General features: G+C 43.7%; 2 non-coding genes across 2 annotated transcripts; one reads left to right on the forward strand and one right to left on the reverse strand.

Annotated features, from left to right (window-relative positions):
• Positions 1 to 386: 386 nt before the first annotated feature.
• On the forward strand, positions 387 to 459 carry TRNAR-UCU. The gene has a single exon. It is a non-coding gene; the product is annotated as a tRNA-Arg (tRNA).
• Positions 460 to 4,204: 3,745 nt separating this feature from the next.
• On the reverse strand, positions 4,205 to 4,277 carry TRNAC-ACA. Its single transcript has one exon. It is a non-coding gene; the product is annotated as a tRNA-Cys (tRNA).
• Between the last annotated feature and the right edge of the window lie 12,117 nt (positions 4,278 to 16,394).

The following is a 16,394-nucleotide window of genomic DNA, read 5'->3' on the forward strand; positions in this document are numbered from 1 at the left end:
CGAGGGAGTCTTTGAATTCTTCTTATTTAGGATCAACAAAGCCTTTCAACTCAAATAGAAGGGATAATTCCCGTTAAGCCCTGAGTAGTCTTTGGTGTTTGCTCTGCTATCAGCTGGGACACACTCCACCTAGAGAACAAACCTCTGTCTTCACTTAGGCTTGTCCTGATCTGTCATAAGTTGTAGCTCAGTGAAAGCATTATAAGATAATAAGAGTATGCATGTCAAGTAATTGGCTAAATTATGTCTGAGAAGCCTCAAAACATGCCAGCAGGGCAACTCAGGCAATCTAGAAGGTACCACTGAAGCCTGTAAGGTTGAGCCATTCTCAGGCCTCTCAGAGGCCCTTTTGTGACTTTCTAATCATAATAATAAGGCTTGAGACTTCCTTGATGGTCCAGTGGCTAGGACTCTGTGCTTCTGACGCAGGAGGCCTGGGTTTGATCCCTGGTCAGGGAACTAGACACCACATGCTGCAACTAAGGTCTTGCGTGCCACAACTAAGACCTGGAGCAGACAAATAAATAAATATTATTTTAAAAATAATTAAAATAGTGATAATAAGCCATGGCATCTACATACTGTTTAGGGTGAAGATGCTTTATTGACATCCACTGTTGAGCCATGCCATTAATTACCTAATGTAAGGAAACGTTATAGACCAGAAAATGGTGTCCTGGAATCAGGCAGGGCCAGAGCACAACTTTAAGAGCTGCCTTGTTGCTCCTTCTATGTATCAAGGCTATTATAGTGAAAAAGCAGACAAAAACCCTAGCTTCATGTTTGGTGGCTCAGATGGTAAAGAATATGCCTGCAATGCAGGAGACCTGGGTTCTATCCCTGGGTCAGGAAGATCCCCTGGAGAAGGGAACGGCTACCCACTCCAGTATTCTCACCTGGGAAATCCCTTGGACAGAGGAGCCTGGTGGTCTATAGTCCATAGAGTCACAGAGTTGGACACTACTGAGTGACTAACACGGAACTGATGTTTTAGTGGGGAGGGGAAGGCAGGAGGGAGAAAGGTAAGGAAAAAATGAACCTCAAAATATATGCAATAAGAAAATATAATGGGACAGAATGTCAGAGTAAAAGTTGAAATTTCACAAATAGTGAAATTTTTTTTAATTCAGGGGAGATCTCATAAAGTGACATTTCAGTAGGAACCTGTGAGAAATGAGAAGACAAACCCTGGGGATTTCAGTAGGCAGAGCTTACCAAGCAGAGGAAGCTGGCACGTGCCAAGGCCCTGGAGCAGAGGCAGGCAGGCCTGGCCTCTTTGTGAACGTGTAGCAGATTAGAGGGGTTAAGGCAGAACAGGAGGAAGAGGGAATATCTGGGGAGGAGGTCATGGAGGTGACAAGGGGCCAGATCATATAGGCTTCCTTCCACATTCTACACTGTAAGACAGGAGAACTCTGTACAGTTTTGAACAGATGAATGAAACAATCCAACTTAAGTTCTTAAAGCACCTTTAGGGGTGTTCTGCAGAGAACAGACCAGGTGAAGGAGAAGCAATGCAAGGATGAAAGCAGTTTATGATCAACCAGCCTCACAGGGTTTTCTCTGACCCCTGTTTTCCATCAGCAGCTCACCAGCCTTGCCTCTAGGACTGTAGACATTCATACCAACCAGTGCTGTCCCCTCCAAGAGCCAGCTCCTAGACTGCAATGAATTGTACCATTGAATTCATTCTGTCCATTGATTCTACTCAGCCTCATAAAATCAGACCTCATCTGTGTTGGAAGGAACACAGACAAGTGCTTGGTTCAACTGTTCCTTTTGAAAATTGTGAAACAGATCATACATACAGAATCATTTAAATGATAATAATTTAGTATTCATGTACTACTACCCAGTTACTAAGGAGAACATTACTAGTCCCTTTCATACCCAATGGGTCCCTTCCCAGTCACATACTTCTCCCTTCACCCCCATCTAGAAGTAACTACTATCCTACCTTCTGTGTTAATAATTCTCCAGGGTATTTTTTGGTGGGTCTCTTACCTGTGCTTCCTGATGGCTCAGCTCCACTGAGGCCCAGTGAGTAGAGAATTCACCTATAATGCAGGAGACACAGTAAATGCAGGTTCAGTCACTGGGTGGCGAAGATCCCCTGGAGGAGGAAATGGCAGCCCACTCCAGTATTCTTGCCTGAAAAATCCCCTGGACAGAGAAGCCTGGCAGCCTATAGTCCATGGGGTCGCAAGAGTTGGACGTGACTGAGCAATTAAGCATGAACATAGGCTCCCCTATGCATGAAGATCCAAATAATAAGCTTAGTTTTGGAAATCGGGCAGCAGCACACACCTGCATGTGTCCCTGCTGGATGGAGACCCACAGGAGGAGTCAGGCTGAACTGAGTCTCCAGGGGATGATTGTGATCTGGCTCCAGCCTCCCTGAGATTGTACGAGAGTCCCTTTGGGAGAAGCGACTGGGCAAGGTCACAAGTGAGTCCTCAAAACATAGAGCTCACTTAGAACACGACAGCTTGTCTGGCAACACGAGTGTGGACCAAGAACTAGACGTGGGGAAGGGGCAGAGTTGAGAGAGTGGGTAGCTGTGAATGGCATGGTATGCGTCCAGCTCAAAGATCAGGTCAAGGCAGAATGCTGCTGTGGGCGGCAGGAGTGTTCTCAGCTTCTCCAAGCCCCCAGGCATGGGCAGAGAGCAAGGGGTCCCTCAGTGTATGGTTGAGAGAAGCCAGGTCTAGTCCAGAGCCCAGGACACTCTCCCAGGTGTTCTGTCCTCAGGTTAGGGGGGGATTTGGTATTGACAGCACTCTGTGGGTCTGTCTCTGCTCAGATCTGGTGGGTTGCCCGTCATGTGTAGACATAGCTGCCATTCCGGGATGGACCTTCACCATCCTTCCAGGAATTCCCCTCACCTCTCTTCTTTTGGCACTCTTGTACCCATATCTTCTCATTCTTGATTTTTTTCTTTCATTTTGTTGAAGTACATCCTTTAGTGGATTTTTAGACCATTTTGAGACCTTAAATATGTGAAAATTTGCTATTCCACCCTCCGTTATGGCAACCCACTTCAGTATTCTTGCCTGGGAAATCTCATGGACCGAGGGGCCTGGCGGGCCACTGTCTATGGGAGCGCAAAGAGTCAGACACAACTGAGTGAGTAACATACACACCCCTCAAATTGTAATGAATGATTTGGGTAGGTATTATTTTGGGGGCTCCAAAGTCACTGCAGATGGTGATTGCAGCCATGAAATTAAAAGATGCTTACTCCTTGGAAGGAAAGTTATGACCAAACTAGATAGCGTATTATAAAGCAGAGACATTACTTTGCCAACAAAGGTCCGTCTAGTCAAGGCTATGGTTTTTCAGTAGTCATGTATGGATGTGAGAGTTGGACTGTGAAGAAAGCTGAGTGCCGAAGAATTGATGCTTTTGAACTGTGGTGTTGGAGAAGACTCTTGAGAGTCCCTTGGACTGCAAGGAGATCCAACCAGTCCATCCTGAAGGAGATCAGTCCTGGGTGTTCATTGGAAGGACTGATGTTGAAGCTGAAACTCCAATACTTTGGCCACCTCATGTGAAGAGTTGACTCACTGTAAAAGACCCTGATGCTGGGAGGGATTGGGGGCAGGAGGAGAAGGGGACGACAGAGGATGAGATGGCTGGATGGCATCACTGACTTGATGGACATGGGTTTGGGTAAACTCCAGGAGTTGGTGATGGACAGGGAGGCCTGGTGTGCTGCGATTCATGGGGTTGAAAACAGTCAGACACGACTGAGCGACTGAACTGAACTGAACTGAGTAATTGTTAGTTAGATGTTATTTGGGCTTCCCAGGTGGTGCTAGTGGTAAAGAACCTGCCTTCCAATTCAGGAGACATAAAAGACACAGTCCTTGGTTCAGTTCCTGGGTCAGGAAGATCCCCTGGAGGAGAGCACGGCAACCCACTACAGTAATCTTGCCTGGAGAATCCCATGAACAGAGGCACCTGGCGGGCTACAGTTCATAGGTTTGCAAAGGCTTTATAATTTGGGGAGGCACTCCTGTTGAAAAATCTGAAGTTTTTCTGATGTAATCTGTTTTTTTCTCTCCATAAAGTGAAATTTAAGTTGCTCAGTCGTGTCTGACTGTTTGCAACCCCATGGACTGTAGCCTACAATGCTCCTCTATCCATGGGATTTTCTAGGCAAGAGTACTGGAGTGGGTTGCCATTTCCTTCTCCAGAGGATCTTCCCGACCCGGGGATCGAACCCGAGTCTCCTGCATTGTAGGCAGACGCTTTACCACCTGAGCCACCGGGGAAGTCTCTTTTTCTCTCTATAAACTCATAGAATCTTTTTATGTCTCAACTAATCAAAAATTTCCTGATAAGATTTTTTGTGAATTTTTCATTCCAACCCCTGTGAACATTGGTGATACTTTTGATCAATCAATCCATGTCCTTCAATGCTGGGAAATCCTCTTAAATGATTTTATGAACTGGTTCCACCCTTCTTCTGGGCTTTTTTTCAGATTTCATTTTTCTGAAATTCCTTTTGGACCTGTCCTATAATATTGGTATAATTTCTTTTCTATTTTTTATTTCTTTGTCTTTTTGCTCAAGCTTTTGTGATATTTCTTCCAATTTATTTTTCAATACTGATGAGATTTTTATCTGTCCTCATGTTTTTAATTACTAAAAACTCATTTTTCTCTTTTAGAACATCTTTTCCTCATTTCATCCCTGGGCTATCTTGTCTCTCTTAGGAACATTAATGAAAGATATTTTGGCATTTTATTTCCCTTGAGTCTATATTTCCTCTCCATTGCATTTCCTGTTTATTTATTGTGGCCTCTGTATTTCATGTGAGAGCCTTTTCTGATGTCTGATAATCCTTGTTGCTTATTGTGAATAAAAGTTGGGAAACGAAAAACCTGATTGGATGCTCCAGCCAAAAATTAGAGCCTGTCAGCATTGACTCAACCAAACCATGTGTTAGGAAATCCCCTTTGTTGGTATCTTTCAGTCTTTCTTCTTGGCTGGAGGTTAGAGTCCCCAGAGAAGACTCCACCCATCGCTGGCCTGGAAAGGAGAACTCTGGCACATTCTGTGGTCAAAGTAAGAGAAGATTAGAGATCTCAGCACACAGCAAGCATTGTGAAGTCACTTAAGCACTTGTCTTTTACTGTGTTTATGATTCACGCCTGATGTCCCCTGCTCCAGTGACCTCCAATTTTGCACCCCCGCCCATAAAATAAGCCTTCAGACTTACCAGTTGTTTAACCATTTAAGGCAAGTAATCCTATCTGCAGTAACAGACAAATTCCCAAATCTCAATGGCTTAACAAAATTAGTTGACTTCCTATTCCTGCAGAGCCTCATGTCAATGATCCGACTTGGAGGAGTAGGGGTCCAGTTTCCTTTCTTGTCGCTTCACCAGGTGTCACAGATTACTCTATTTAGCTTGTGTATGTTGAAAAAGAGAGGATTTTGCATGTAAGATTGTTATATGTCAAGCCTGGAAAGTGGGCTTATCATGGTTCCCACTTTACATGTGGACTCAGTCATGTGGCCACACCTAATTGCACAGAGACAGAAACGTATTGAGCTGTGTGCCCAGAAGGAAAAGCAAACGGGCTTCAGTGAACACATAGCAATCTCTACTCTAAAGACCCTAGCATGTTGCTTAACCTCCATGAGTATCAATTCTTTTAAGCTATAAAACTAACATTGGAACAACACTGTCTGCCTCACAGCTTATTGTGAAGGTACGTTTGTGAAATGTTTGATCTAATGCCAGACACACAATCAACCCCCAGGGAATGATTACTGTTATTATTGTTGTTGTGTGTTTTTCTTATCTCTCATTGTTCATTTTACCAAAAATGGGGATCTATGAAAGATCAAATCTTATAAATCATAGAAATTTTAAAAACAGATGACAGTAGACAGAAGAACAATAAGGAAAAGAAACAGTACTGAACAACATACCATTTCATTTATATGTCGAATATTTTCTGAACATCTATTGTGTACCAAGCATTGTGTTAGAGATCCAGAGATACTTAGATGAATAACATCCCTGCCCTTGTGGTCTGAATGAGAATCAAAAAGCTAAACATTGACACACTTCTGGAAACACTGGGCCATTTTTCAGAGAAAAGTTGGGAGATATCCCAGAGAATAACAAAATCTGAAATAATTTTCCATTTTAGCGGTCAAAACTTAAATTAGTCAAGGTTATCAATCACCTCCATGATCCTAAACCCAGTGGTAAATTCTCGGTCTTTATCTTACTTGACTTGCATCTAACTGTGACCTCGTCTTTGACACAATGCCTTCACCTGGCTTCCAGAACAGCAGGCATCCTGGTTTTGCTTTCATTTTGTTGATTGCTTCTTCCTAGTCTCTTGTATTGGACCTTTTTCATTCCTCAAGTCTCAGGTTTTACCTCTTCTCTTCTTCACCCCTCCCTTGGTGATCTCATACGGGGTTATAGCATCCAAGATCACCTAGAAATTGCAGACCCACTAAATTATGTATCCTGCTCAGGACTCTCATGAGCTCCAGACTCAAATATTCAATTGCCAACTCAAGTTCTGTACTTGGGGGCCTATTAGCCAAACTTCTGATCTTTTCCCATTTCTAAATCTCCTCTTCCCACATCTCTCTCAATCTCATTAATTGGCAATATTATTCCATTATTGAGGCCACAGACTTAGGAGTCATCCTTGACTCCTGTTCACACAAACCATCAGTCAATCCCAATCACTCTACCTTCAAAAGATTTCCACAACCCAAATACTTTTTACCATATCTACTTCCATTGCCACAATGCAGACCACCATCCTCTTTCATGTGGGTTATTTCATTAGCCTTCTAAATGTTTTTCTGCTTTTTGCCATAGTATCTGGGGCTTCCCAGGTAGCGCAGTGCTAAAGAATCCATCTGCTCTTGCAGGAGAGCTGGGTTAGATTCCTGGGTCAGGAAGATTCCCTCGAGTAGGAAACGGCAACCCACTCTTGCCTGGGCAATTCCAAGGACAAAGGAGCCTGGCAGGCTACACAGTCCATGGGGTCACAAAGAGACACAGTCCATGGAGTGACAAAGAGTTGGACAGACACAACTGAGTGTCTGATCATGCACGCATGCAAGCCGTAGCATTTATCACCATCTGTCATAATGATTGCTTGTCTCTGCTACTAGAATGTAAGTTTTAAGGGTTTTTGGTCTTAAGATGTAAGTTTTAAGGGTTTTTTAGATGCTGTGTCCCCAGTAACTAAAACATCGTCTTCCACATAGTAGGTGAATAAATGAAAAAGAGAATGTGAGTACTGTTTCCATATCCCTCCTGCAATTTAGAATAGCCCCTTCCATCCTTGAAAGAGATCGAAGCAAGCTTAATCTGATTTGAGCACTTCGGCTGCCTTTGTATTTTTTTAGAGTATTATTGTATTTGCTGAAGCAGGAGTTGGGCTGACCTTAGGCAAGAAGATGAGCTCTTGGGAAAAGAGCACAGGTTTGGTTCTCCAGGCCCAGGAGAAATGTTACAGCCTGGTGGTTTTGGAAAAGCACAAATCAGTGTCATGTCCCCATCCTCTTCCTTGACTCCCCACTGGCAAAGTTAGCAGCCATCTCCTCTAGAAATCCCTGGCACTTCATTCATTGAACTTAGAAGATACCGTGGTTCTTGCAGCAGGCAATGCGTTATTCCTCCACCTTCTGCTCCCAGCATCTAGCTAGAATGACTGACATCCTGGTTTTCTGAGGACTGTTCTGGTTTTAAAACTGAAAGCCTTGCCTCCCGGGATCCCTCTCAGTCCTGGGTAAACCAAGAGGGTTTTGTTCCCCTATACTTCACCTACCTGTGACCTGGTTATTGTTGTTGTTCCTACTCTCTGTAACCCCATGGACAGTATAACCCTCCAGGCTCCTCAGTCCATGGGATTTCCCAGGCAAGAATACTAGAGCAGGTTGCTATTTCCTTCTCCAGCGGATCATCTCAAACCAGGGGTATGACCCTTGGTCTCCTTCATTGGCAGGCGGGTTCTTTACCACTGAGCCACTGTCCGCTGGTAGGCCATAATAAATAAATGTTGCATGAAGCTGATGCATTGTAATTATCTGTTCATGCCATTCCCCTCCAGTACCTGGCACATGCCATAAAGTTTCCTAAAATGTATTTCAGAGAACCCTAGTTCCATAAGATACCAACAAAGATCATTGCTATAATAGATGTTGTTCCTGCCTCCTAACCCTCAGACCTCCTTTCCAGGGATGGTGCATCCATCCCCTAGATGATCTGACTCCTGGCTACTAACAACAAACAACTGTACCCTTTACCAGAAAAGAAATTTCCTTTAGCCCTAAGAGAGGCCTCTTGCATAGAGATTTCAGAGGGAATTTTCTCTCCTTCCCCAAGGGTCACTTGGAGGTGATTAGTGTCTGATTCTGGCATAAAAATCTCATCCCACCTTATTCAAGCTGAGATAACCGACAACATGGGTAATTACTGCTGTTTAGTTGCTAACTTATGTTCAGCTCTTTGCGACCTGCATGGACTGCAGCACACCGGGATTCCCTGTTCTTCACTGCCTCCCAGAGTTTGCTTAAATTTATGTCCACTGAATTGGTGATACTATCCAACCATCTCATCCTCTGTCACCCTCTTCTCCTGCCCTCCACCTTTCCCAGCATCAGGGTCTTTTCCAACGAGTCAGCTATTCGCATCAGGTGACCAGAGTATTGGAACTTCAGCATACTTCCAATGGAATATTCAGAGTTGATTTCCTTTAGGATTGACGGGTATAATCTCCTTGCAGTCCAAGGGACTCTCAAGAGTCTTCTCCAGCAACACAATTCAAAAGCATCAATTCTTCGGTGCCTAGCCTTCATAATTCAACTCTCATATCTGTACATGACTACTGGAAAAACCATGACTTTGAATATGGACCTCATCGGCAAAGTGATATCTCTGCTTTTCTATAAGCTCTCTAGGTTTGTCATCATTTTGCTTCCAAGGAACAAGCATCTTTTAATTTCATGGCTGCAGTCACTGTCCACAGTGATTTTGGAGCCCTACAAAAGAAAATCTGTCACTGTTTCCACTTTTTCCCCTTCTATTTGCCATGAAGTGATGAGGCTGGATGCCATGATCTCAGTTTTTTGACTATTGAGTTTTAAGCCAGCTTTTTCACTCTCCTCTTTCACCTTCATCAGGAGGCTCTTTTGTTCCTCTTCACTTTCTTCTATTAGGGTGGTATCATCTGCATATCTGAGGTTGTTATTTCTCTCAAAACTAGTCAAGTCCATTTCATCTGCTTTCACTAACAAAGGTTGTTTTAACTGCTACTACAAAGACTCACATGTCCTCCAAGAAGCAGGTAACCTAAACAATAAGATGTTTACTGGGAACTTGGAGTCAGTGACATCTGGCTTGAGCTGAGCTTGTTAAGACTGGATAGGACCATCGACCTTTCAACTGGGCACCTGCAGAGAACTCTAGTTTAGTTATACCTGCACAGAATAATGATTATTGTGCCTCTCTTTTCCCACATTCCCCATGCCTCAGACCATGCTGCTGCTTTATTTGCTATCCCATAAATGCCCCCAGTCCCTTTCCTTGGGGAGGCAGAATTGAGACTCATTCTTCTATCTCCTTGCCTGGGTGCCTTGTGAATAAGTTCCTCTTTGCTGCAAACTAGCATCTCAGCTTTTTGCCTTGCTATGTGTCAGGCAAAATGAACTTGGTTCAGTAACCTACCTCTGTAGCAGGTTTCATGCTATATAGCTCCCCATGGGATTCAATAGAGGCTAGGTTTCAGCTGAACCTGTATTTTGCAAAGTTTCTTCTCTCTTTTTCTTACAGATTTCTCCAAAGGGAGCTGCCTCAGTAAACCACTTGTAAAAGCATCTCCATCTTAGACTTGGTTTGAACAAGCCAAACATAAGGCAGTTATTACTTAGGGTTATCCTAGGAAGCTAGCTCTAAGGGTTCTGGAGTTGAATCCCCCACCTCATTGCAGCTGGCAATGAAGCCACCCCCCATCCCTGGCCTCAACCTCTGCTGGTCAGTGGAAATTTGTGGTCCTTGGCATACTGTAACCAGTAAATGCTAAGATTTCCCCTGAACTTTGATAGAATACAGGTGTAAGAAATTAAACTCATTTCTTTACTCTGAGACATCTTAAATTTTACAATAGGTTCAGGTGTGTTGTGATCTTCTCAGACAGGTATCAAACTTATTTGACCAGGAAATCATTTTTTAAAGAACCCCTCATGGGATCTTAACATGCTCATTCTCTAAGTTGTGTCCAACTCTTTGCAATGCTATAGACTGTAGGCCACCAGGTCCCTCTGTCCATGGGATCCTCCAGGCAAGAACACTGGAGTGGGTTGCCGTTTCCTCCTTCAGGGGATCAGGGGATCTTCCAGACCCAGGGATTGAACCCGCATCTCCTGTGACTCCTACATTGGCAGGCTGATTCTTTACTGTCAAACCACCTGGGAAGCCCCTCATGGGACAAGTATTGTATGAATACATAGTAACAATGCTATGTAGTTCATTGTTCAAAATATTTACAGAGTGAATGTATATTGAAAGTATAAAAGGTTCCTTGGTACAACTTCATACTGTCATTGAATACATCTAGAGGTCCAAAGATTATTTCCACACCTACATCCTAGAAGAAAAAAATGAGGAAAATATTGATCTAGTAAGGAAAAAATAAATTTACTGATGAACTGGCCAAACCGAAAAAACTCAAAACTTCTGTGATGTGTCAACAACTCCTTTACCCTCCCCCACTCCAACAAAGCTTAGGAAGGCAAGACATCAAGAAAAATGACTTTGGGGAAATTAATGGAACTATGTACAGAAAAAGGACAAAAGTCTATAATGAAACTGGTCCAATTTAAACAGCCCAAACGAAAAGCACAAGGTGGAAAACTTATTTACACTGAGTTACATTTAGTGAAAATAAGTCCCTGTGATTTACTTGGCATTTCAGAAGATAAAGAGCCATAAACAAATGCTTCAAGTGAATTATGTTATCATCAGAGTTTTGTGCTTCCATGATTCAAAGCTGGGCACAATAGCATTCACCAACACACTGTAAGCTTTGTCCCTTCCATCTGACTGCCTATGTGATTCCATCACTGCAGTAGCAGAAATGATTCAACTGTCACAATAAGACATTTCCCTTCAATCAGAAGGCAAATTATAGAGATGTGGAGTCTGTCATACAGAGTGAAGAGTGAAGTAAGTCAGAAAGAGAAAAACAAAAATTGTATATTAATGCAGTATGTGGAAACTTCAAAAATAGTGCAGATGAACCTATTTGCTGGGCAGGAATAGAGATGCAGACGTAGAGAATGCACATGTGGACACAGCGGCGGAAGGGAGGGTGGGATGAACTGGGAGATTGGGACTGACATGTATACACTGCCGTGGGTAAAATAGACAGCTATGGGAACCTGCCTTACAGCGCAGGGAGCCAGCTCTGAGCTCTGTGACGACCTAGAAGGGTGGGCTGAGGAAGGTGGTGGAAGGGAGGTCCAAGAGGGAAGGGAAATGTGTACACATCCAGCTGATTCACTTTGTTATATAGCAGAAACCAGCACAGCATCGTAAAGCAATTATACTCCAATTTAAAAAAAAAGAGGGAGAATAAATCCAACATTTGCATTAGTTCCAAAAGACATTCATTTTTCAGTAGCATATATTTTCTGCCTCAGGTCTGTGTTATTCAGACTCTTGGAACAATCTCTAGTCTGTTCCTGTGGGAGATGTCTCTTTCACTGTGCTCTGAACCTTGCTGGTAGGATCTATCAATTTGAGATCTCTCAACTCTCACTCAAGAGCACCAGTTTCTTCCTCTCCAGCCCCACTCTCACCCAGGCGTGGACTTCATCTCAGGGAGGTAAAGATTGTCGTTCAGTGGGGGTGACTCCGAGGGCTGTGTGCTCAATGCTTTGTGAACTAGAAGACGAGATTGCTAATCCTTGCTCTGTCATCCACTGTCCTTGTAACCTAGGGCCACTCACATCCTTTCTCCACACTAGTGTCTCATCTCTTGTGTGTCACATTCGTTGATCTCCAAGATGTCTCATGAGGAAGCTGCCCCAAGAAATTAAACTCAAAATTGTGCTTTGTGTTTTCATTATATTGTCCTCATTCGCATGTGGAAAACTGTGCCCTTTGTTGAGATTCGGTCTCCATGTTGATGGAAGCTGATGTAGCTGTTTGAATCTTGTAAACATTTGCCTGTGAGTAAAATTTTCAGGGACTCAAATATGTCACAGAATATGTTGAAACTAAAAGCATGGTTTCAAATGTCCCTACGAGTTCTACCATTCCGTTTCTTTTTTAAAAAATTTTATTTATTTACTGCTGCGCAGGCCTTTCTCTAGCTGTGGAGAGCAGGGACCACTCACCAATTGTGGTGCATGGGCTTCTCATTGCGGTGGTTTCTCTTGTTGCAGAGCATGGGTTCTAGGGCATGCGGGCTTCAGTAGCTGCAGCTTCTGGGCTCCAGAGCACAGTCTCAGTAGTTGTGGCGCAGGGGCTTAGCTGCTCCGTGGCATGTGGGATCTTCCCAGATCAGGGATCAAACCCATATCTCTTTCATTGGCAGGTAGATTCTTTACCACTGAGCCACCAGGGAAGCCCCATTCCATTTCTCATTGGAATATGAAATGACTTTTCCCCCATAAGAACCCCCTGAAGTCCCTGAATACAAAATTACGGGGGAAAGTGTCTCTAAAGTAAAAGAAAGGACTTCAGTTGAGTATAAAGGTGAGAACTAGAAAGAATAAAGTTCACAAGACAAGGCCATTTTTTTAGTCCTCTGAATGGATATTTCATCTGGATTAACATGAAGATGCAACTCTATTTAATTCCAAAAATTTCTACTGAGCATCCACCATGACCCAGATCTGCTCTTCAATCTTGGATGTACTGGGGGAGTGGACTAGAGGATCAGATTTGCACTTTAGAAAGATCACTGTAGGGAGTGGATTTGAGTGGGGAAAGAGAAAATTCAGGGAGACCAGGGGGAAGTTTTCAGAGGTTATTGACAAAGTCCTGGCAAAATGCTATGGTGGTCAGAGTCAGGGTATGCTGACAGAGGTGAAGAGAAATGGATAATTCTGAGAGATCCAGGAGGAAGAAAAACCCAAATTTGGTGACTGGGTAAAAGACACGTATACAACGGGTTTACATTTGTAATCCATGAGGTACAGAGTAGGAGAAGGGTAGACGGGAAAGCAAAGCATGAGATGTCTCTTAGAAGCAAGTCCTTTTCACAGGACTTGGTGAGGATAGAGGTTTTCCTTGATCCTCTTTATAAACCTGCACAGGAGAAAAACAAGAGGCCTGGCAAGAAGATGTATGTGGGAGGTGAAAGAGAAAACATGCTTGGTCCTAATAAGATGGTACTGGGGGGAGAAAGGGTGGAGGAATGTTCTGGAACGATCTGCCCAGAGGTGAGGACTGTATGTGAGGCTGCCAGGATCTGCAGGGAGATGTTAATGGGGGTTATCAGCTGTCACGGAAACAAAGGCAGGTGGTGTGCTGACAGCCTGTGAGCCAGAACCAGCCAGAATGCGTCTGCACGCCTGTGTGTGCGGGTCCCAGAAGAAATACCAGGCTTGCTGCATATAGACGACCTCTGAAAACAAGCACTCTTGGCAAGCCCACCTCTGAACATAGGTTACTCCAGACAGACAACTTTAATGGAGGTGTAGCCCTTCTCAGCAGGGCTACCTTTGCATAGAGTTGCTCCTTCTTCTTTTATTTCTGGCAGAAATGGGGTCCCATTTCTCCCAAAGAGACACTCCCTCCACAAAGGAAATCACCACACCCCAACCAAACACCCAGTCACACATGCACACAGTCTCACGAGCCTTATCTGCATTGAACCATTTCATTTTTTTCTCCTTGCCAATTCACTATTACATACCAGGGCTTATATTTAAGCACATTCCCCTTAATCAAAAGTGGTGCTCCTAGAATAGGCCCTGGAAACGTATCCAGAGTCAGATATCAACAGATGGAGACCCAAGGGCATCGCTCAAAAAGTATTGTGCATACTTTGGCATTTTACCCTGCTTGACACCATCACAAGGGGTCCAGGAATCAACTTGATATTCTAGGTTGCCTGGAAAATATCTGACTTTTGGAAATCTTGGTAGCAATGACAGCAAAATCACAAGTTTGCAAGTAGATTGACTTGGGCTGAGTCCTGGTTTTCCCACTGACTTTGAGTCCCTGACTTAATATCTCTGCTTCAGTTTCATCTGTAACATGTGAATAATAACCATGAGTAGGCACTACTATTATCCCCATTTTACAGATGGAGTAAACTGAGGTCCAACGAGATGAAGTGATTGCTCCCAGATGAAGCAGCTAATAAAAAGTACAGTTTGAATGTGAAACCAGGGAGTCTGGCCCCTTCCTGCATTGTCTGTCATCCTCACTCCAAATTTCTCCTTTAACCCTCAAAACAACTCTATTAATGGGAACTTGAACAAGTTACTTTAACTCCCTCAGTTTCTTTGCCTCAAGAGAAACAAGGATTCTGTTATGCAGACCTCATAGGATATTAAGGAAATAACTGAAAAATGCAGGTAATAGGATTCAGAGTGCCCGAGCTCTTTTAAGCAGAGTAAGAGCCTGCAGACTGCAATGGTAACACTAACCACAGTTGTTGTCATCACAACACATACTGTACTTGTAATTATTTGTTTCAAGGTTTGTGATTTCCTTGAACTACATGTTCGAGGACAGAATCTATCCCTTCCTTACTTGCCCCTGTACCCACAGCATTTGCCAACCTCATACAGACCCAGAACATACTGTGCTTCCCATGTTATCCATCGATGAATGAATATAAAAGAATAATAACCTGATGCCTCCTCTCTCTTGGATCGCTGAAAGAATTAGATGAGATAATGTATGCGAAAACAGCTAGTACAATGTTTGGCTCGAGAATTTCACCAATTAGCCTGAGACCTTTCCCCTTTGAAACCAGAACACATTATCTTAGACAAACACTCTAGAATCACATGATCCAGAGGATAACAAAGAGAATGTCTGGGCTCCTCTGACCAACACAAACATCCCAGCCAGAATCCATGGACCACGTGACCTGGGCAGGTGTGCAGAAGAGGAGCTCCAGCCGGGCTCCACCTCAGTAAGCAGCTCTGCCATGCATCACTGAGAAGCATGCTATGAGCACGTTTGATAGTCCCGAGAGCAGAAGAGGGAAAGCACTTGATGTACTGATTGATTAAAGCTACTAATTAGGTCCGTGCACATTACAAACACTGGCAGCTCTTGCTTATTGGATACCAGGGAAGGGTTTGGCAGAGATGAGTGAACCGGCAACCAATCCATGCATGAGCCAACACACTGCATCTATAAAGGAATGATTCAACTCAGTACATTTGGAAACAGAAATTGCTGGCAATGTTCAGAAACCCTAAGTAGAAATAGTTGTTCAGAAACTAAATAGAGAGGTGGGGAAAAATATCTCTTCTCTCTTGAAACAGCTCAGAGAAGAGCTAAAACTCAGAGACTCAGAGACTTAGAGAAAGAATTTTTGGTTACTGAGGGGAAGGGATAATCAGGGAATTTAGGATGGACAGGTACACATTGCTACGTGTGTAGCAGTTAAAATGGATAACCAGCCAGGACCTACTGCATAGCCCAGGGAAGTCTGCTCAAAGTTGTGTGGCAGCGTGGATGGGAGGGGAGTTTGGGAGAGAATGGAAACATGTGTATGTATGGATGAGTCCTTCCCTGTTCGCCTGAAACTATCACAGCATTGTTAATTGGCTATTCAGTTCAGTTCAGTTCAGTTCAGTTCAGTTCAGTCGCTCAGTCGTGTCCGACTCTTTGCAACCCCATGAACCGCAGCACGCCAGGCCTCCCTGTCCATCACCAACTTCCGAAGTTCACCCAAATCCATGTCCATTGAGTCTGTGATGCCATCCAATCATCTCATCCTCTGTCGTCCCCTTCTCCTCCTGCCCTCAATCTTTCCCAACATCAGGGTCTTTTCAAATGAGTCAGCTTTTCACATCAAGTGGCCCAAGTATTGGAGTTTCAGCTTCAGCATCAGTCCTTCCAATGAACACCTAGGACTGATCTCCTTTAGGATGGACTGGTTTGATCTCCTTGCAGTCCAAGGGACTCTCAAGAGTCTTCTCCAACACCACAGTTCAAAAGCATCAATTCTTCAGCACTCAGCTTTCTTTATAGTGCAACTCTCACATCCATACATGACCACTGGAAAAACCATAGCCTTGACTAGATGGACCTTTGTTGACAAAGTGATGTCTCTGCTTTTCAACTCCAATATAAAATAAAAAGGTTCTTAAAAAGCAACAGGCAGTGTGAAACATGGACTTAGGCACAGACACACTTCCCTTCCAGC

This window comes from Cervus canadensis, chromosome 21 (assembly GCF_019320065.1).
Source record: "Cervus canadensis isolate Bull #8, Minnesota chromosome 21, ASM1932006v1, whole genome shotgun sequence".
Lineage (NCBI taxonomy): Eukaryota > Metazoa > Chordata > Mammalia > Artiodactyla > Cervidae > Cervus > Cervus canadensis.